General features: G+C 48.1%; 1 protein-coding gene across 3 annotated transcripts in view; it reads left to right on the top strand.

The window, feature by feature from the left end:
* Positions 1-22,344, top strand: part of KDM6B (lysine demethylase 6B) — a 199,861-nt gene that overhangs the window by 93,752 nt on the left and 83,765 nt on the right. Inside the window, exon 1 of one of the 3 annotated variants that reach the window (XM_089688972.1) lies at positions 1,086-1,241. The exons of the other annotated variants lie outside the window; for them this stretch is intronic. The gene's annotated coding sequence lies outside the window, so the exon portion shown is untranslated. Of the gene's footprint in view, positions 1-1,085; positions 1,242-22,344 lie in introns of those variants that run through there. 3 annotated transcript variants of the gene reach the window in all.

Here is a 22,344-nt window from a genome sequence, read left to right as displayed (position 1 = left end):
TCTCTCTGTATCACCCTGCAGGAGGAGGACCGACTCATAACCCTTTTCTCTGTGTCACCCTGCAGGAGGAGGACAGACTCGTACCCCTTTTCTTCCGGGTCACCCTGCAGGAGGAGGACAGACTCGTACCCCTTTTCTTCCGGGTCACCCTGCAGGAGGAGGACAGACTCGTAGCCCCCTTCTCTCTGTATCCTCCTGCAGGAGGAGGACAGACTCGTAGCCCCCTTCTGTCTGTGTCACCCTGCAGGAGGAGGACAGACTCATACCCTTTTCTCTGTGTCACCCTGCAGGAGGAGGACAGACTCATACCCCTTTTCTCTGTGTCACCCTGCAGGAGGAGGACAGACTCATACCCTTTCTCTGTGTCACCCTGCAGGAGGAGGACAGACTCATACACCTTTTCTCCATGTCACCCTGCAGGAGGAGGACAGACTCGTACCCTTTTCTCTGTGTCACCCTGCAGGAGGAGGACAGACTCATACCCTTTTCTCCATGTCACCCTGCAGGAGGAGGACAGACTCATACACCTTTTCTCCATGTCACCCTGCAGGAGGAGGACAGACTCGTACCCTTTTCTCTGTGTCACCCTGCAGGAGGAGGACAGACTCATACCCTTTTCTCTGTGTCACCCTGCAGGACAGACTCATGGCTCCCTCCTGTCGGTGTCACCCTGTAAGAGGAGGAAACTCTAGCCGGTCGGTGTCACCCTGAGCACACCCTCCCCTGTACAGGTCACCGGGGACACAGACAAGGACTTTCTCCCCTTGCAGGAGATGTCCCCATGTAGAGGGTAGGGTGGGGGCAGGTCTGGTCAGATGTCAGGGGGGCAGGCAGGAAATTTAGGCACAGGATGTCAGGGAAGAGATGAGGACAGGCTGGGGAAGGGGGGCTGTCAGGGAGGAGGAGGGATAGGCTGTGAAAGCGAGGCTGGTGTTCCGGAGGGGGGGGGAGGAGGGCAGAGACAGATCGAGGGGGGGGGGGAGGGGAGCTGAGCTTTCTTTGTTTGAATACAGACTGGAAAAAAAGAGAGAAAGGCAGACTGAGTGTGAAAGAGAGAAAGGAAGAGGGAGACTCAGCTACTAACAGCCGGACTGTGATCAGGAGGAGGAGGGAGGGAGGCACGGGGCACAGGGAGCCTCTGCTGGGATCTGTACCGATCTACTTTGTATTTGTGGGATTATTCCGGAGAGGAGGATGACCATTCCCGGGACGGGCAGAGAGGAGTGATCAGCCCCATGCAGGTACTCCGCACAGGTCCCCCCTTCTCTCTCTCTCTTTCTCTCCGCACGTTGCCGGCACGCGCCGGTTTAAAGGGACGGAGGGGATTTAAATGTTTAAATGGCCATTTAAAGGGACCGCAGAGCGTGCGGCGCCGGCTGAGCGGGGGGCTCGGGGAGGGGACTGAGGACAGGCTGGACCGATTACAAAGGGTTAGCTGGAAGGGGGTTAATGCCTGCTGCCGGTCATGAAGGACCCGGTGACATGGAGCCGGTGTGAGCGGTGCAGGGATCCGGGTATGGGGGGGGGGCATGCAGTGACAGTCGTGCAGTGTGTAGGAGAGGGGGGGTAGCTGGGAGATCGGGAGGTGAATGTGCAGAGGGGGCAGGAGGAGGAATGCAGCGAATAGCAGAACAGCTGATAGGCAGTGACCGGGGTGCAGTGTGCGGAGACAGCAGCTGATTGGCTGGGACTTGGAGTGCAGTGCTCAGGAGGAAGCTTGCATTGATTGGGGTGCAGTGCAACGGGGGGGGCAGCAGCTGGCGGGGTGCAGTGCACAGGGGGCAGCAGCTGATGGGCAGTCATTGAGGTGCAGTGCACACAGCTGATGGGTTGTTAAATGGGGTGTAGAGCAAAGAAACTGCTTGTGGGGTGCAATGGGCAGCAAAAAGGGTGCAGTGCACAGAGAAAGCAGCTGATTGGTTGTTAAATGGGGTGCAGTAAGTAGTAATGGGGTGTAGTGCACAGACAGCAGCTTGTGGGGTGCAGTAAGTAGTAGTGGGGTGTAGTGCACACAGCAGCTGGTAGGGTGCCATGCACAGGGAAAGCAGCTGATGGGTAGCAATAGGGTGCAGTGCACAGGGACAGCAGCTGGCAGGGTGCAGTGCAGAGATGGCAGCAGATGGGTGGTAATGGGGTGCAGTAGACCATGATGGGGTGCAGTTCACAAAGACAGTGGTGTCTGATAGGTAGTAGTGGGGTGCACTACACAGAGACAGCAGCTGATGGGCTGTAACTGAATTCCAGTGTTCAGGAGGAAGCGTGCATTGATTGGGTGCAGTGCACAGGGTCAGCAGCTGATGGGTTGTAATAGGATGCATTGATGGGTTGCAGTGCACAAGGACAGCAGCTGATGGTGAGCAGTGTGCAGAGACAGCAGCTGATAGGCAAGCACTGAATTGCAGTGTTCGGGAGGAAGCATGCATTGATTGGGCTGTACTGCACAGGGGCATCAGCTGATGGTTTGCAGTGCACAGGGACATCTTTTGGGTAGCGATGGGGTGCAGTGTACAGGGATATAAGCTGATGGGCAATTGTGGGGTGCAGTGCACAGGGACACTAGGTAATGGGGTGCAGTGCACAGGGACACTAGGTAATGGGCAGGGATGGTGTGCAGTGCACAGGGACACTAGGTAATGGGCAGGGATGGTGTGCAGTGCACAGGGACACTAGGTAATGGGCAGTGCACAGGGACCCTGGATAATGGGCAGGGATGGTGTGCAGTGCACAGGGACCCTGGATTATGGGCAGGGATGGTGTGCAGTGCACAGGGACCCTGGATAATGGGCAGTGATGGTGTGCAGTGCACAGGGACTTGGACTGGCAGCCAGGGTGTAATGCACAGGGATTGTGACTTTCTGCACGTACACAGTGCCGGCTGCACATATAAACGAGTAGCATGTCTTATCTCCGCACTAATGCAGCCATGTAGACAGGTGAATCAATACTGGTTAGCATCTAATGTTCCTCTGGGTATACTGCGCTCTGCATTCACCAGGGCTTTCTAATGTCCTATCTGTGAGATGTGTTTCTCCCTGTATGACCGGCTCCTGTGGTGTGCCATTGACTGTCTGATAGACTATTGTGCTAGACTGGCACCACATACGTGTGTATCCGGTGTGATAGATCTGCTGTGAACTTGTGAAATGTCGTGTAAACGTGCCGCGATCACTTGGCTGGTACCCCTCTTTGTTCACCTATGTCCCTCTGTCTTCGATAACCTCTATAAAGTCGGATTGTTGTAGGATCACACCAATTGCACACCGTATGACTGTTGGTGATCTCATGGGTTGGTAAATTCTGTTTGTGCCGGTTAAGGTAGATATGAAAGCCAGTGTTGTATGCTTCTTTATCATAGGCAGGGCGATCACCTGATATGCTCTGAATGGTGAACACGTTGGGCAAAGGCGGGATCCCTTAGTCTTCTAGCCATTCAGCTTTTGAACCATCCAATCCACGTGTGTATGGCAGCATTTTCCGAGTCAAATCAGGTGCTGTGCTTACTTTAGGATAATGCCAAATGTGTAGTAAAAGGTTATTAAACGTCACAACAAGATCGGGGTCAGTTTTTGTAGTTTGTGAATGGGGTGACGTGCAGTGTGACGGGACCAGTGAGCTCCTCTCTTGGGTTATATTGAGTGCCTCTGTTGGATCATATGGACTAGTAAGCAGCTCTGTTGGGTTTGACCATTGGGCACCTCTGTTGGGTTATATTGACTATATTGAGTGAATCTGTTGGGTCATATTGGCCATTGAGTGCCTTCGTTGGGTCATGTTGATTAGTGATCCCCTCCGTTGGGTCGCGTTCTCCAGCGCGCGCCTCGGTTGGGTCGCCTTGTCCAGCGCGCGCCTCGGTTGGGTCGCCTTGTCCAGCGCGCGCCTCGGTTGGGTCGCCTTGTCCAGCGCGCGCCTCGGTTGGGTCGCCTTGTCCAGCGCGCGCCTCGGTTGGGTCGCCTTGTCCAGCGCGCGCCTCGGTTGGGTCGCCTTGTCCAGCGCGCGCCTCGGTTGGGTCGCCTTGTCCAGCGCGCGCCTCGGTTGGGTCGCCTTGTCCAGCGCGCGCCTCGGTTGGGTCGCCTTGTCCAGCGCGCGCCTCGGTTGGGTCGCCTTGTCCAGCGCGCGCCTCGGTTGGGTCGCCTTGTCCAGCGCGCGCCTCGGTTGGGTCGCCTTGTCCAGCGCGCGCCTCGGTTGGGTCGCCTTGTCCAGCGCGCGCCTCGGTTGGGTCGCCTTGTCCAGCGCGCGCCCCGGTTGGGTCGCCTTGTCCAGCGCGCGCCCCATCTATAGGGTTATACTGATCACTGAGCGACTCGTTGAGTCACATTCACAGTGAGCGCCTCTGTGTGATTATATTGCCAGCAAGCGCCTCTATTGAGTTTTGTTCTATTGAAAGTTTACTAGGCTGTTTGACAGGACTGGTGAGTGTTTGTACTGTCATATGCTATTAAGTGGTTAATAAGTTCAGAAACCGGTATGGTGAGCGCCTTTACTATGATGTAAGCTATTAAGGGGTTAATAAACTTGGTGACAGGAATGGTAAGTGTTTGTAAAGTGATTAAGGGGGTTATCTTGCTTTGTTAGAAGACAAGTGAATGTTTTATGTGCTTTGGGCTACTAGGTGGTGAATTTTGATCTGTGACCAACCTAGCAATCGCTTATACTATACAATAAGGTGTTCGAGTTTTTTTTTTTTTTTTGTACCATTTTATGCAGCGATGTACATTAAATAATCAGGTCCTCTACACATACACGCACTTGTTTGGAGACTTGAGTTAATTGTTGCTTGAACGACCCGCTGCACGGCTCACGTGAACGGGTTAACCTGCGAGAACGAAGCCGGGAGTGACATAACTGGTGAATATTTGTACCGCGGCGTGTGTGATGATGTAATGTGCATTGTGACCCAGAAAGCGATCAGCCGCCGCGCATGTTATGTCGTTTCTGGGTTAATAGGCTGCCTGAGGTAACCACGAGTGGAGTGAGAAGTGGAAGGGGTTAATCCCTAGCTTTATCCAATGGTATCCTTCTAAATGGAGTGCCGCAAGGGGTGCAGGGAGCAGTAGTTTTGTGGTATATGAAGGGGTTAAGTAACTGGCATTGGCAGTACAATGGAAAATCTGCAGTGGGATGAATTGCTATGCCGGTCTGTTGAGGGAGATCAATATGCAGAGGAATAGGACCCTGAACATGGTTACTATGCAATGGAATGCTATTACAGAAGGGGTTAATGTCATACAACAAGACATTCGTCATTAAGGTGCTGGGTGAAAGGACCAACTGGAGATCTATAGTACGCTGGGCTCTGGAATGGGTTAATGTGCTGGGTGAGCGAGCCGGAGATGTAGTGCACCGCACTCCACAAGGGGTTAATGTTATGTGACATAAGCGGTTAGTTGTATAGTGTACACTGTACTCCAGAAGGGGGTCCTGTGATGGCACCAGAGGAGTTTTATATAATACACTGCGCTTAAATAAAATATATACATACACCCCCTTCTATTATAGTGTGGGGAAAAAATATACATACACCCCCTTCTAGAATAGTGTGGGGGGGAAAAATATACATACACCCCCTTCTATTATAGTGTGGGGAAAAAATATACATACACCCCCTTCTAGAATAGTGTGGGGGGAAAAATATATACATACACCCCCATTCTTAATTTTCAGCATGACTGGGCTGATGGGTTTTTGCTATGATGGTATAGAATGAGTTAATTTGCTGTGTGACAGGACCAGCTAGAGATAGATATATATATTGCACTGTACTCCAGAAAGGGTTAATATATAATGTGGAAGAACCAGTTATGTGGTATACTGTACTCCAGAAGGGGTTAATATGTCATTCTATATTCCAGAAGGGGTTCGTGTGATATACTGCACTCCAGAAGGAGTTAATATTTTATGCTGTGCTCCAGAAGGGGTAATTTATACTATATTTCAAAAGGGGTTAATGGCATACTGTACTCTAGAAGGGGTTAATACGTTATACTGTACTCCAGAAGGGGTTAATACGTTATACTGTACTCTAGAAGGGGTTAATACGTTATACTGTACTCCAGAAGGGGTTACAATGTCATACTGTACTCCAGAAGGGGTTAATACGTTATACTGTACTCCAGAAGGGGTTACAATGTCATACTGTACTCCAGAAGGGGTTACAATGTCATACTGTACTCCAGAAGGGGTTACAATGTCATACTGTACTCCAGAAGGGATTAAAATGTTACTGTTCTCCAGGAGTACAGTATGACATTGTAACCCCTTGAGTACAGTATAAAGTATTAACCCCTTCTGGAGTACAGTATAACATTTACCCCTTCAGAAGGGATTAAAATGTTACTGTTCTCCAGACGAGGTTGCACTGTCACACTGTACTCCAGAAGGGGTTAATGTCATACTGTACTCCAGAGGGGGTTACAATGTCATACTTTACTCCAGAAGGGGGTTACAATGTCATACTGTACTCCTGGAGAACAGTAACATTTTAACCCCTTCTGGAGTACAGTATGACATTAACCCCTTCTGGAGTACAGTGTGACAGTGCAACCCCGTATGGAGAACAGTAACATTTTAATCCCTTCTGAAGGGGTAAATGTTATACTGTACTCCAGATGGGGGTTGCACTGTTACTGTACTCCAGATGGGGTTAATATTTTATAATGCAAAAGGGGTTAAAATGTCATACTGTACTCCAGATGGGGTTAAAATGTCATACTGTACTCCAGAAGGGGGGTTAATATTTTATACTGTACTCCAGAAGGGGTTAATATTTTGTAATGCAGAAGGGGTTACAATGTCGTACTGTACTCCAGAATGGGTTAATATGTGCCGGGACCAGTGAGTAAGGTCTTGTCTCCAGTCCTGTGTGCGGTTACCCTTCTAGTGGCGAGTGGCACGAGGGGTTAATGTGCGGTGCAGAATGCGCCAAGTGAATATTTATATTGGGCACTGTAAGTTATTTTTAGGAGTGAGTTGGGCTGTGTGTGTGATTGTAGTTAAAGGGGAAGGCTCAGCATTAGGAGATTAGTGCTAATCAGATTTAGATAAGTTGAATACATGATGGGTATCTGTGGAATAGTCCACACAGTGATGTTATCATCATCATCCTCCGACTATTCCACACAGTGATGTTATCATCATCATCCTCCGACTATTCCACACACAGTGATGTTATCATCATCCTCCGACTATTCCACACAGTGATGTTATCATCATCATCCTCCGACTATTCCACACACAGTGATGTTATCATCATCCTCCGACTATTCCACACAGTGATGTTATCATCATCATCCTCCGACTATTCCACACACAGTGATGTTATCATCATCATCCTCCGACTATTCCACACACAGTGACGTTATCATCATCATCCTCGGACTATTCCACACACAGTGATGTTATCATCATCCTCGGACTATTCCACACACAGTGATGTTATCATCATCATCCTCCGACTATTCCACACACAGTGATGTTATCATCATCATCCTCCGACTATTCCACACACAGTGATGTTATCATCATCCTCGGACTATTCCACACACAGTGATATCATCCTGAGTCCTCAATGAGAATGTTATCATCATCCTGTGTCCTCAATGAGAATGTTATCATCATCCTGTGTCCTCAGTGACAAGTCCTGTGAACTGTTCCATGATTGAGGGTTTAGTGCAGAGTGTCTAAATAAATGGAAAGGGGATCCATAGATAAACTACACACTGGCTTCTGGAATTGCTTATTATATCGTAGTAATCCTCAAACTCCCCCCCACACACACCATCTAAGTGCTTCTGGGCCCGCCCAGTCCATGCGGGGGGAGGAGTTAATTCACAACTTCATACCAGACAACCTTAAAGCGGTAATATACCCAAAAGCAAACGTTCATTATATTGCGGTTTACCATTTCTTGCATATGACTGCATTGGTTTTCTTTTTTTGTTTTTTTCTCCTATTTTTTTTTTTTTTACTCCTGGTGATCCAGCCAGTAAGTCTGTTTTTCCTGCAGAATGCATCAGTTATAGAGGTGAAACAAATCATTTACCACTGACGGGTGCTTACAATGATCATCTTTTATTTCTATAAATAGAGATTAAACGGTTTACTGTAACTGTTTACAAAGTATTAGCCCTCATGCACATGGGACGTTTTTACAGCGGCTGTTTTTGGCATTTCATTTTGCTTTTTTTGTGTTTTTCTACAGCCAATAAACCCCCCAGCACATTATCCTATGTGTCCATACACACACGTGCTGTAATCGGCGTTTTTTTGACAGGAAAAAAACCCCAAAACTAGTGGGCTTCTAGAGGAGTTTATCTGTAAAATGCCGCAAATTGGTGTTTTTGGACTTTTTTTTTTTTTTTTTTTTTTTTTTAGTTTATGTTTAACCGAAAAAATTTATTTATTTTTTTTTTTTTAAACTAAACGCAAACACGGGAAAATGTCGCTAATGCTAAAAACTGCAAATGCGGGAAAACGTTGCTAATGCAAAAACGCTGAAAGCCGCAAACTTGGGAAAACATTGCAAATGCTAAAAGCTGCAAACGTGGGATAACACTGCTAATGCAAAAACGCTAAAAAACCGCAAACGTGGGAAAACGTCGCTAATGCAGAAATGGCAAAAACCGCAAACGTGGGAAAACGTCGCTAATGCAGAAATGGCAAAAACCGCAAACGTGGGAAAACGTCGCTAATGCAGAAATGGCAAAAACCGCAAACGTGGGAAAACGTCGCTAATGCAGAAATGGCAAAAACCGCAAACGTGGGAAAACGTCGCTAATGCAGAAATGGCAAAAACCGCAAACGTGGGGAAACGTCGCTAATGCAGAAATGGCAAAAACCGCAAACGTGGGGAAACGTCGCTAATGCAGAAATGGCAAAAACCGCAAACGTGGGGAAACGTCGCTAATGCAGAAATGGCAAAAACCGCAAACGTGGGAAAACGTCGCTAATGCAGAAATGGCAAAAACCGCAAACGTGGGAAAACGTCGCTAATGCAGAAATGGCAAAAACCGCAAACGTGGGAAAACGTCGCTAATGCAGAAATGGCAAAAACCGCAAACGTGGGAAAACGTCGCTAATGCAGAAATGGCAAAAACCGCAAACGTGGGAAAACGTCGCTAATGCAGAAATGGCAAAAACCGCAAACGTGGGAAAACGTCGCTAATGCAGAAACTCTGAAAGCCGCAAACGTGGGAAAACATTGCTAAAAATGCTGACAAACTGCGTTTTTTAACGTGATTTTACACAGCTAACGTCCCGTGTGCATGAGGACTTAGTGTTTGGCTTCAGTTTGTTAGTGTATCTAACTCTGCTAGTACATCTAATGCTTCCCTCCCTCCAGACTGACAGTACTGCTGTCAATGTGCTCCTTCATCCAGAGTGGGGGGGGGCACTCTAATACAGGAGGTGTTACTGGCCAGGTCACCAAGTAAAAACGGAGCGGTGAAAAAAGCAAGCTAATGCAGCCGCCACATCTAATGATTGGTAAGCTGCAATATATGTTGGTTTTAATACCGATTTAAATATTGGTTGTCTGTGCCCACCCAGCCCATTGCTTAACCCTTTGACGCCGAGCGCACGCAAATATGCGGCCTCTTGGTGTCTGGGCTTGATGCTGAGCAACCGCATATTTGCGTGCAATTAGAAAATACATATGGGCTAAGAGCGCGCACTCCCCAACGCATATATCCACGACTCCCGGAAAGGTCCCGATCTCCCCTTCCAATCGGGACCTTTTCTGGTCATGTGACCTCCGCGATGGCGAATCACGGCGGTCACACCCTAAAACCCCACCTGCTTCCCGGCTTCTGATACACTCAAAGGGTCGGGAGGCGCCGGCGCTAAGAGGTTAAACCGTTTTTGTTTTGCAAAGTGTTTTTTGTTTTTCCCCTGCATTTCATGGACCATTTTGTTCTGCACTCTGAATGATTATTCATCTGCGATTCTTGCTGTGGAATGTCACTCCATTAGAGATCTTGTACCTCTAGAACAGCGGACAATTCTACCGCCGACAGGTCAAAGTGGGCAGAGTTTCCTCAAGATCCAGCAGCACAGCGGGATAAAAATCCAGTGTGCATGCACCAAAATACCTTTGCAAACCCAGATATTATCTTGTAAAAGTAGTGGCGACATCATTATGCTGTACAGAGAGCAGAGCTGTGGGAGGGGCCCAGCAGGCTCCACCCACCACAGGCTGTGTGCAGAAAACTACAGAAGGGGGCGGAGACGAGACCACCCTGCACATGGTGAAGAACAAAAGTAAGCGGTCTTTAAAAGTAAGCGGTCTTTAACCATTTGCCGCCTGCCCTATGGCCGAATGGCGGCCGGCAAATGTCATATGGCGTCCTCCCGGGCATGTGCAGATTGCGCTTCTGCAGAGCCGCGCAGCAGCGCGATCTGTCACCGGCCATGTACCTCGGACACGGCCGATGATAGATCTGAGTACCAGCCCCCGTTGCCGGTACCATGTGACCTGCTGTGACCAATCACAGCAGATCACATGACAGTTGTATACAATGGATGGCTTCATTCATGCCATCCATTGTATACTAGTGTCTAGCTGTGAATGGTCACAGCAGGTCACATGTACATGTCATGTGATTAGCCGTGGCCAAATCACAGCTAAGTACGAAAAAAAAAAACCCTGAATGAATCGATGTCATTCAGGTAAATGCTTGCTTATAGCAAAGTAATTCTTTGCTATAAGCAAATTGTGTAAAAAAAAAAAAAAAAAAAAAATACTGATCACTTCTCCAAAGTAGTACAATGTTACTATGGTAACATTGTACTACTTTGGTCATAGTGAAATATGAAGAAAAAATCTCAAAAGAAAACATTTACTAAAAAATAAAAAAAAATATATATTTTTTTTTCATACTGTCACCAGTCTGTGTCCCTGATCACCGCCATGCCAGTTATATGATGACGCTGTACTGCACTGGTGACAGTATGTAAAAAAAAAAAAAAAAATTGTGAAAATTTTAATTTTTTTTTTTTTTCATTTTCCGAAAAATTATGACAAAAAATACAACTTCAAAAAACTCGCCATTCCTCTTATGAAGTACGTCGAACTGTCTACTCTGCAAAAAGGGGTCATTTGGGGGATATCTGTACTGTCCTGACATTTGGGGGATATCTGTCCTGTCCTGACATTTGGGGGATATCTGTCCTGTCCTGACATTTGGGGGATATCTGTACTGTTCTGACATTTGGGGGATATCTGTACTGTTCTGACATTTGGGGGATATCTGTCCTGTCCTGACATTTGGGGGATATCTGTACTGTCCTGACATTTGGGGGATATCTGTCCTGTCCTGACATTTGGGGGATATCTGTCCTGTCCTGACATTTGGGGGATATCTGTCCTGTCCTGACATTTGGGGGGATATCTGTACCGTTCTGACATTCTTGGACCTCAAGAAATTAGATTGGCCGTCAGTACTTCAGGATTGATCAATATTCAGATCTATACCATAGTTTGTGAACTCTATAACTTTCCTACAAACTAAAAAATACATCCTAATTTGGGTTATTTTCACCAAAGACATGTAGCAGAATACATCTCGGCCTAAATTTATGAAGAACAATTATTTATTTGCAAACTTTTTTAACAGAAACAAAGATTTTTTTTTTTTCAAAATTTTTGGTCTTTTTTTTTGTTTAGCAAAAAATAAAAACCCCAGCGGTGATTAAATACCACCAAAAGAAAGCTCTAGTTGTGTGAAGAAAATGATAACATTTTAGTTTGAATGACAATTGCGCGGTCATACAACATTGTACCCAAAGTGTGAAGCCTGGGCAGGAAGGTGTAAAATTGCCCGGTATTGAATTGGTTAATTACAGGAAGTCTCACACTGGATTACTGGCCAGATCTGGAAGACATACACAAAGCACACAGATTCCAGAAGAATACACGATGAATGGATTTGGACAATATTTGCTGATCCCAGAGTTCAGCTTTTGATTTTAGAGAGTGAGGGAGGAGGACAACCAGTGTCAGTTTTCTCCCTTGGGGAGATTTCCCTTCCTCCTTCAGGAACAGGAAATGAGGGGAGTCCCCTCCCGGGGGGGCCTCCAGGTATTGGTTTCATGAAAGCTGCAGATGCAAAAATGTGTTTTTTGTTTTTTTTTACATTTTCCGTAATTGGCTGTAAGGGTCGGTTCACACTATAGAAACGCAGTCCAGATGCGTTTCTGGGTGTTTTGACGCATTCTGATTTTTTTTTTTTTCCTCCTGCACCCGGAACGCACTGGAACGGCAAGCGCTAATGTGAACTATGACATTGACAACCATATAACCTACTTTCTGTGCATTCTGGAAGCAGAAAAAAAAGCAACTGAAACGCATGTAGTATGAATTGGCCCTTAACCCATAGATGCTGAGCGCACGTGAAAATGCGGCCTCTCGGCGTCTGGACCTTGATGCCGAGCGGCCGCATATTTGCGTGCCATTTGAAAATGCATATGTGCTGAGTGTGCACCCTGCGTACTCCCAGTACATATATCCGTGACTTACAGAAAGGTCCCGATCTCCCCTTGCGATTTGACACCTTTTCTGATCATGTGATGGCGAATCACGCCGGTCACATGACCCTAAAACCCGGCTTCTGAAACTCTTAAAGGGCCGGGAGGCGCAAAGGGGTTAAGGATTAAATGTGATTTTACTGATTTACACCTGTTGGTTTACATCTATTTTAGATGTTTACTTTTTTGTTTTGCATTTTTATTTTTTTTGGTACTTTCACAGCAACATTTATCAGATTTCCACCAATCTGCTTCTGTGTTCGTCTCTTTCAAACTATAAAATGCTACAAAAGTCAAGTTCATTAAAGCGGAGCTCCAGTCAGGATCTAAAAAAAACAGTCTGATGGATTGGGGTAGTGAGTTCCAGAGGATGGGGGAGGACCTGGAGAAGTCTTGCAGACGTGCGTGGGAGGAGGATTCACTGGCCTCCCACTCTCCCCGGTGCCAGCATCCAAAGTGTGCCTTGTGAATGGTCCCGTAGTCTTCCGGGACCTGTCGTGTCTCAGACGGGGAGGGGGCAAGGACCGCTTTCGCTTCTGATAGCCTAGGGGTTCGCAGTAAGTGAGAGCGGGTACCTGTCAAAATCGGGTAACCGCATAACCCCCAAGCTCCCCAAAGGTGCCTATCCTCTTAACAATACGAGGCCTTAAGTACCCGGTCACACCAGTGAGTTTTTGGGAATTGAAATCGCATCAAGTGAATATCGGTGTCTTAATACGTGCGATTTGCTGCAGCACGACTTCTAAAGTAGTTCTTGCATAACTTTTTCTGCAGTTTGTTGCAATTTCACATAGAATACCATGGAAATCGCACTGCAAATTGCAAGAAATTGTTGAAAATCTTCAAGTAGCAAAGTCTTCAGAAATTGCACACATCGCAGCGGTGACTGGTGACTAAAGCAGAACTTTTTGGTCCCTTTTGGGTGGAGCTCCGCTTTAAATCTGTTTTTACAGAACTAGCATCCTCTTAGATGCCAGTTCAGTCAATTTGACTCCTTAAATTCTTTATACCGTATCAGCCTGGGAGTGGGGGAGGGTCCACACTTTGATCCAGTAAGGTCTTTGCTGCTTTCCACAGCCTTGTTTAGAGGAGGGAGGAGCCCAGACTACTCCTCAGGGGTGGTCCTTAGACCAGACTCTGGCTGTGATGCCTGGTAAGGGGTGCCATAAAAGTCTGAGCAAAATCACATCTTAGGGCTCAGATGTGCGGCTCTCATTGCTTGGGTTCTGTGGTGCTACGTCGCTTCCTCGCTGCCTATTTTAACCCTCAAAATGCGAATCCACCGTGCCGCAACCACGTGCCTTGCACATAGCAGGGGTGGTGGCAGTAAAACCCAGTTCACTTTAATGGGTCATATTTGGTTGTACTGCTCACCAAATGCAACAGGGGTGGGTTACTGTGTACAGCCCTGTCTGTTTTTTTTTTAGGAGGGCTGGTGGGGGGTGGTAAGACCACAGCTCAACCACCTGCTTTTACCGCCAGCTGGCCCCCATGTGAATAATCCCTTGGGCTAGATTTACACTTCATCAATGACTTTGGATGTTTTTGAACATTTTTATACTTTTTTTTTTTTTTTTTTTTTTGCATGTTCTCATGCTTCAATGTTTTTGTATTTGCCAATGGAGAGGGAGACCGTTCAGCGTGAGACTGAGCATTACACACTGTTTAGGTGCTACTATTGACGTTTCTGAGGCCAAAAAACGCACAATCCTGCCACAGAGAAGTGTCTGAGTTACTATGGCATGTTTCAGCAGTGACCCTAATATTGTAGTGACCCTAATATTGTAGTGACCCTAATATTGTAGTGGCCCTAGTATTGTAGTGGCCCTAGTATTGTAGTGGCCCTAGTATTGTAGTGGCCCTAGTATTGTAGTGGCCCTAGTATTGTAGTGGCCCTAGTATTGTAGTGGCCCTAGTATTGTAGTGGCCCTAGTAATGTAGTGGCCCTAGTAATGTAGTGGCCCTAGTAATGTAGTGGCCCTAGTAATGTAGTGGCCCTAGTAATGTAGTGGCCCTAGTAATGTAGTGGCCCTAGTAATGTAGTGGCCCTAGTAATGTAGTGGCCCTAGTAATGTAGTGGCCCTAGTAATGTAGTGGCCCTAGTATTGTAGTGGCCCTAGTATTGTAGTGGCCCTAGTATTGTAGTGGCCCTAGTATTGTAGTGGCCCTAGTATTGTAGTGGCCCTAGTATTGTAGTGGCCCTAGTATTGTAGTGGCCCTAGTATTGTAGTGGCCCTAGTATTGTAGTGGCCCTAGTATTGTAGTGGCCCTAGTATTGTAGTGGCCCTAGTATTGTAGTGGCCCTAGTATTGTAGTGGCCCTAGTATTGTAGTGGCCCTAGTATTGTAGTGGCCCTAGTATTGTAGTGGCCCTAGTATTGTAGTGGCCCTAGTATTGTAGTGGCCCTAGTATTGTAGTGGCCCTAGTATTGTAGTGGCCCTAGTATTGTAGTGGCCCTAGTAATGTAGTGGCCCTAGTATTGTAGTGGCCCTAGTATTGTAGTGGCCCTAGTATTGTAGTGGCCCTAGTATTGTAGTGGCCCTAGTATTGTAGTGGCCCTAGTATTGTAGTGGCCCTAGTATTGTAGTGGCCCTAGTATTGTAGTGGCCCTAGTATTGTAGTGGCCCTAGTATTGTAGTGGCCCTAGTAATGTAGTGGCCCTAGTAATGTAGTGGCCCTAGTAATGTAGTGGCCCTAGTAATGTAGTGGCCCTAGTAATGTAGTGGCCCTAGTAATGTAGTGGCCCTAGTAATGTAGTGGCCCTAGTAATGTAGTGGCCCTAGTAATGTAGTGGCCCTAGTATTGTAGTGGCCCTAGTATTGTAGTGGCCCTAGTATTGTAGTGGCCCTAGTAATGTAGTGGCCCTAGTAATGTAGTGGCCCTAGTAATGTAGTGGCCCTAGTAATGTAGTGGCCCTAGTAATGTAGTGGCCCTAGTAATGTAGTGGCCCTAGTAATGTAGTGGCCCTAGTAATGTAGTGGCCCTAGTAATGTAGTGGCCCTAGTAATGTAGTGGCCCTAGTAATGTAGTGGCCCTAGTAATGTAGTGGCCCTAGTAATGTAGTGGCCCTAGTAATGTAGTGGCCCTAGTAATGTAGTGGCCCTAGTATCGTAGTGGCCCTAGTATCGTAGTGGCCCTAGTATCGTAGTGGCCCTAGTATCGTAGTGGCCCTAATATCGTAGTGACCCTAATATTGTGTATTATGTGAATGTGGGTTTTGTTTTTTTTAACGGAGGGCAGTAGCTCAACCAGGAAACATATGGTCTTTATTTTCTCAGGTTTGAACTTTGGGGGTGGCTCAGGAAATGGGGATACCAGGTGGTGGGGCAGCCAAATGAACACATTGAATTCCTGGATAGAGATGCATCATTTTGGGTGGTAGATTTTGGTTTTGTTTGACTGAAAACGTACCCATGTAGAAATATATACAGGTTGCCATTTGCTGACCTTCGAAAGATGCTGCTTTCCTCGCTTGCTGGCCTTCCACTAACTTTACAAGTCGATGTGAACAAAGTCGCGGTATGACGATTTACAGCAACAGTATCAACATTCCACTTTTAATTTTTTTACATAATTAAAAAGCCTAGACTAAGATGAGGTCAACAGTCTGCTGCAGGCAAGAAGCAGCATTTTCTCAGTCTCCTTTCCCTCAGTGATCAGACTACAACATCGTAGCAAGTCGCACAATGAGAGGCTGCAGCAGGGGTTAATCTGGGATTTATACGATTTTGTCATCTGTGCCGGCATCTCTATCCAGGAAGCAGATGGTGACCCCCCCCCCCCCCCCCCTCCGGATGATGCCTGAACAAAGATGGCTCCATTCTTCTGGAGAGAACAGCAGATGAAGGAATTATTGGGGGGAGTACTGTGATCTCTGAGAGGAACATGTCAGTATAACACTTTCAGGTATACATCTGATAGGTCCACTTGAAATTTTTTTTTTTTTTTTGTATCCCTTAACCTTGGCATAATTGGTGAGTGAAGTGTGAACTCCGGACCGGCATTCATGATCCAGGTCCAGGTAGCAAAGCTGATGCATCATTATGGAGGGCGGCAATTAGCATTTTTAGATGGGGAGTGACAGCTTCTATATTTATCTCAAGTCGGGTTTCCTTTAGAGAATTCAGTAAGATGGCAGGGTTAGCATATGCAGATCCCAGTCTTTCTTCTTTTTCCTCCCGTGTCTGGTCCCTTACCCAACACACACACCCACCCCCCTCAGGTCTCTGGTCCCTTACCCAACACACACACTCACCCCCCTCAGGTCTCTGGTCCCTTACCCAACACACACACTCACCCCCCTCAGGTCTCTGGTCCCTTACCCAACACACACACACCCACCCCCCTCAGGTCTCTGGTCCCTTACCCAACACACACACCCACCCCCCTCAGGTCTCTGGTCCCTTACCCAACACACACACACCCACCCCCCTCAGGTCTCTGGTCCCTTACCCAACACACACGCCCACCCCCCTCAGGTCTCTGGTCCCTTACCCGACACACACTCACCCCCCTCAGGTCTCTGGTCCCTTACCCAACACACACACACCCACCCCCCTCAGGTCTCTGGTCCCTTACCCGACACACACTCCCACCCCCCTCAGGTCTCTGGTCCCTTACCCGACACACACACTCAACCCCCTCAGGTCTCTGGTCCCTTACCCGACACACACACCCACCCCCCTCAGGTCTCTGGTCCCTTACCTGACACTCCCACCCCCCTCAGGTCTCTGGTCCCTTACCTGACACTCCCACCCACCCCCCTCAGGTCTCTGGTCCCTTACCCGACACACTCCCACCCCCTCAGGTCTCTGGTCCCTTACCCGACACACACTCCCACCCCCCTCAGGTCTCTGGTCCCTTACCTGACACACACACCCACCACCCTCAGGTCTCTGGTCCCTTACCTGACACACGCACTCACCCCCCTCAGGTCTCTGGTTCCTTACCTGACACACGCACTCACCCCCCCTCAGGTCTCTGGTTCCTTACCTGACACACGCACTCACCCCCCTCAGGTCTCTGGTCCCTTACCCGACACACACACTCAACCCCCTCAGGTCTCTGGTCCCTTACCTGACACACACACCCACCCCCCCTCAGGTCTCTGGTTCCTTACCTGACACACGCACTCACCCCCCCTCAGGTCTCTGGTTCCTTACCTGACACACGCACTCACCCCCCCTCAGGTCTCTGGTTCCTTACCTGACACACGCACTCACCCCCCTCAGGTCTCTGGTCCCTTACCCGACACACGCACTCACCCCCCTCAGGTCTCTGGCCCCTTACCCCACCACCCTCCCCCCATTGTTTGCTCGTCCTTTTACCCCGTCTCATGTTTGGTTTGTTTTAGGTAATGCACGTTAACATGTGACCTAACACGTGTTTAATGCACCACAAAGATGTTAAAGGTCCCTGAACACTGATGGGAGTCCCTGCTGCACTACATACCTGCCTAGGGCGATTGATTCTTTGTAGTGAAGTATGGATGAAGGTGACCGTCCCAACCTTTGTACCAGTTTCACTTTATACTGAACCCAATAGCTTAGACATTTGGGAGTTACCACCCAGTATGGGGCTGGACAGGGGTGTCAGTACTCCCCTGTCACAGCATCAGTGCCTCTTCGCTCTGTTGCTGAGCTACACCAGGTGAAAAATCTGCAGCATCCAACACTTCCTGGTGTGTCAAATGCCAGCACCCCCCCCTTCCTCCATTGTGTGCTGCTTTGGCACTGGCCCGCCTCATATGCATTTCAATTGGCCAATGAGGCAGCCTATCCTAATGATGGGGCCAATAGGTATGTCTGAGTGGCAGGAAGAAATTAGTAGGTTTCGACACGAAGGTGTTGGAGCCATGCTGGTTCAGAATGGTCTGGGCATACTGCCCCCTCTAGTTGCCATCACTGTATACCTGCTTGATGCTGCTTTCTTTTCGATGGGGAGTTCGGAAGACTGAAAGTTTGTAAAGTCACCTGGGGGAAGAGGGGGAGGGGCTGTCTGTTGACAGTTGTAAAGAATGGTCCCTTGTCTGTGGATGCACTCTTCCCTCCCCCAAGCGTGCTTTTTAATGTTTGTCTCTCGCGCTTCCTGTATGTGTGTTCTATGGGCACCGCGCTCTCTGTTCTCATAGATCTTCGCTTCCCTTTTTTTAACCGCTTTCTAACGTGTTTTTTACAACACCGTCTCATGCTTCCTTTTCCTTTCCTGTTTCCTCCTCCTGCTCCACTTTTCCTCCCTGACCTGCCTCTCTTAAAGGGTCAGTCCACTTTTTTTTTTTTTTTTTAACTTGAGTCCTCAACTCTACCAATTCGCTATTACTAGAGGGTCTCAGTCTACAGCAAGGAGAGTAATCCTTGGCAATGTGGTGGGGATATTGGGTCCCGGAGATGGGAGGAACAGGTAGTTGGTTGCTGCCTTCTGTTGGAAAGCTGAAATAATATTTTTTCAGTAGACTTGACCATTCAAACTGAGCCTGTTTCTTTTAGTTTAGTTGATGTTTTAGTTGTCAGCTTGTAGCTTTGGCTGTGATTGCATACAGTGTCCTCACGCTCCGGAGTATGGTGGACACTCCCCTGGTAGAAGCTGGTACTTGTTCCTCTTCTAGACCACCGCTTGATGAGAGTTCCACACTGTAATTGTGACCTGAGGCCTTCATAGTTACATAGTTAGTCTGGCTGAAAAAAGAAAAGTCCATCCAGTTCAACCATTAAAAAAAAAAAAAAAAAAGTTATCCTACACCCACAGTTGATCCAGAGGAAGGCAAAACCCCCCCAAGCAAAGCACAATCCAATTTGCTCCTGCAGGGAAAAAAATTCCTTCCTGATCCTCCGAGAGGCAATCGGATATTCCCTGGATCAATTTTATCTATAAATGTTATATTCTGTGAATCCAAGAAATAATCCGGGACTTTTTTTAAAGGCCGCAACAGATATTGCATTTTTTATACCTTTCTACCGTGTTATCAAACAGACCAGTACATGTAAGGGCTGTTTCACACGGACGTTCCGATCGTGTCCGCCTCCCCAGCAGACCCGATCAGAACCTCCGTTCTCTATGGAGCGGCTGGTATAAATGGACGTGCCCATTTACACCCACCGACATCCGATCCACCAAAAAGGGACGGCTGGGGATCCAATTCCCTTCAGTCCATCGGGTCGGATGAAAACGAACAGGCGGTACATTTTTATCCGACCGCCCATTGAGAAGAGCGAGCAGCTCTGTCCGCTCTACAGCAGCGGAGGGGACACTGAGCTGTCATCTGCTTGCTTAACGGGGATCAGTGGAGATCCATCGCCGAACAAGCGGATCCGCTAAACGGGTCTGCCCCGTGTGAAAGGATCATAACAGACCCATGTGGATCTACACTGATAAAACATTTTAAACTGCTTTTTGTTAACTTTATACTCGGGTTTCTTTGCTTTTAGCGTCACATTCTTTGTATCCAAACTGTTGGTGCAATATAAATCCTGTATAATAATCATTCTTTACTCAACCTTCTTCCTTTCTGTTCTTTTGTGCTCTGCATTCCTTCCTGTCAGATTCCCCATGCTTTGAACGCCTGCCCTTCAGCCTTTCCCCACTCGCTCTGCCTCCCTGCCCTTCAGCCTTTCCCCACTCGCTCTGCCTCCCTGCCCTTCAGCCTTTCCCCACTCGCTCTGCCTCCCTGCCCTTCAGCCTTTCCCCACTCGCTCTGCCTCCCTGCCCTTCAGCCTTTCCCCACTCGCTCTGCCTCCCTGCCCTTCAGCCTTTCCCCACTCGCTCTGCCTCCCTGCCCTTCAGCCTTTCCCCACTCGCTCTGCCTCCCTGCCCTTCAGCCTTTCCCCACTCGCTCTGCCTCCCTGCCCTTCAGCCTTTCCCCACTCGCTCTGCCTTTCTTTTTGCTCTGTTTTTCTTTCGGCTTTCCTGAGCTTCCCTTTGTTTTGCCATGATTTCTTTTCCTTCTGCTTTCCTGTTTCTCTGCTATCTTCCTGTGCTGCCCTTCACTCCATCTGTCTGTGCTTTATTTTATCTCTGTGCACAGGAAACTGAGTGTGTATGCAACACTTGCTTGTTTGTGTGTGTGTGTGGGGGGGGGGGGGTTGTGAACAGGGAGCTGCTGGTATACCTAGTTCTGGGCATACTTGTGTACAGGGTTCTGTTGGTAAACACCAGGGGCCTTCAGACTTTCTAAACAAAGCTTGGCCAGTGGGAGTAGAAAATATATTGGCCAGTGGGAGTAAACAGTGCTCCATCTTTGGCGTCGGTGGGAGGAATAGCATCCCATCGTTGGCATCGGTGGGAGGAATAGCGCCCCATCATTGGTATTGGTGGGAGGAATAGCGTGCCATCGGTGGGAGGAATAGCGCCCCATCGTTGCCATCGGTGGGAGGAATAGCGCCCCATCCTTGCCATCGGTGGGAGGAATAGCGCCCCATCGTTGCCATCGGTGGGAGGAATAGCGCCCCATCGTTGGCATCGGTGGGAGGAATAGTGTCCCATCAATGGGAGGAATAGTGCCCCATCATTGGTATCGGTGGGAGGCATAGTGCCATAGTACCCTGGGCCGCAGTTTGGAGACCACTGGTGTACACAATGCTAGGTTTGCTTGTGGACAGGTAGCCAGTGATATACACAGAGCTAGCTATGTGTGTACAGAGAAGACATGATGATATACACAGCGCTGAGGTTGCTTGGGTACATGGGTCTGGTTGTATACAGTGCTCAGTTGTGTGCGTACAGGGAGTCAACACTACATAATGACCAGTTCTTGTGTACAGGAAGCTGGCGGTGTACTTTATACCTAGTTTCTATGTATACAGAGTGCTTTTTGTTTGCTCTGCTTCAGGGCACGTACAACAGGTAATATCACTTTCCATTTTGGCGTTCACCTGGTATCGCTCTGGTACTGCCTTGGCAGTCTATTTACCAACCTTAATGCCAACATGTCAGTAGCCAGTGGAAATTCTGTTCTCTGTGCCCTTAGGAGCCATGGCCTGTGATCTTGGGTGACCTGACAATCTGAATGTTGAGTTGTAGAAGAGAATAGACATCTTCTATGCCAGGGGTCTCCAAACTTTCTAAAAAAAAAAAGTGCCAGTTAACGGTCTATCAGACTTGAGGGGGTCCGGACTGCGGGAAGTCAGAAGAAAATGTCCTGGCTTCACTGGAAGTAAATAAAGCCCAATCTTTGGAATTAGGGGAGGAATCGTACCCCATCGCTGGTGTTGGTGGAAGGAATAGTTCTTAATCATTGGTATCAATAAGGGGAATTGTGGCCCATTGTATGTGTCAGTGGGTGGAATAGTGGCCCTTCAGTGGGGGTAATTGGAGGAGTAGTGCCCCATGGTTGGTGTCATTGGAAGGAATTGTATCCCAGCACTGGTGTGAGAGGTGTGAGAGGAATTGTGCTCTACTGTAGGTGTCAGTGAAATGAATAGAGCTCAACTACTGGTCAGTGGAAGGAAGTGTGCCCCATTGTAGCTGTCAGCGAGAGAAATGGTGCCACGTTTGTCACTGGAAGGAATAGTGCGCCGTTGTTGGTTATATTGGGTGGAATTGTATACTATAATTTGTGTAAATGGGAGGATTTGTGCTCCGTTGTTGGTGTCAGTGGCAGGAATGATGTCCCAATGTTGGAGTCAGTGGATGGAATTGTGCCCCAAGGGCTGGATAAAAGCAAACATCTGGCCCCAGTTTGGAGACCACTGCTCTATGCCATGGTGAACATTAACTCCTTGGCACCAGCGCCTCTTGGCCCTTTACGGGTTCCAGAAGCCAGGAGGCGGGGTGGAGCTTTAGGGTCATGTGACACCGATTTGCTGTCACATCGGTCACATGATCAGGAAA

Source organism: Staurois parvus, unplaced genomic scaffold (genome assembly GCF_062004578.1).
Source record: "Staurois parvus isolate SC_StPar_1 unplaced genomic scaffold, SC_StPar_1.0 ptg000463l, whole genome shotgun sequence".
NCBI lineage: Eukaryota > Metazoa > Chordata > Amphibia > Anura > Ranidae > Staurois > Staurois parvus.
This window is presented reverse-complemented; position numbering and strand designations above follow the sequence as displayed.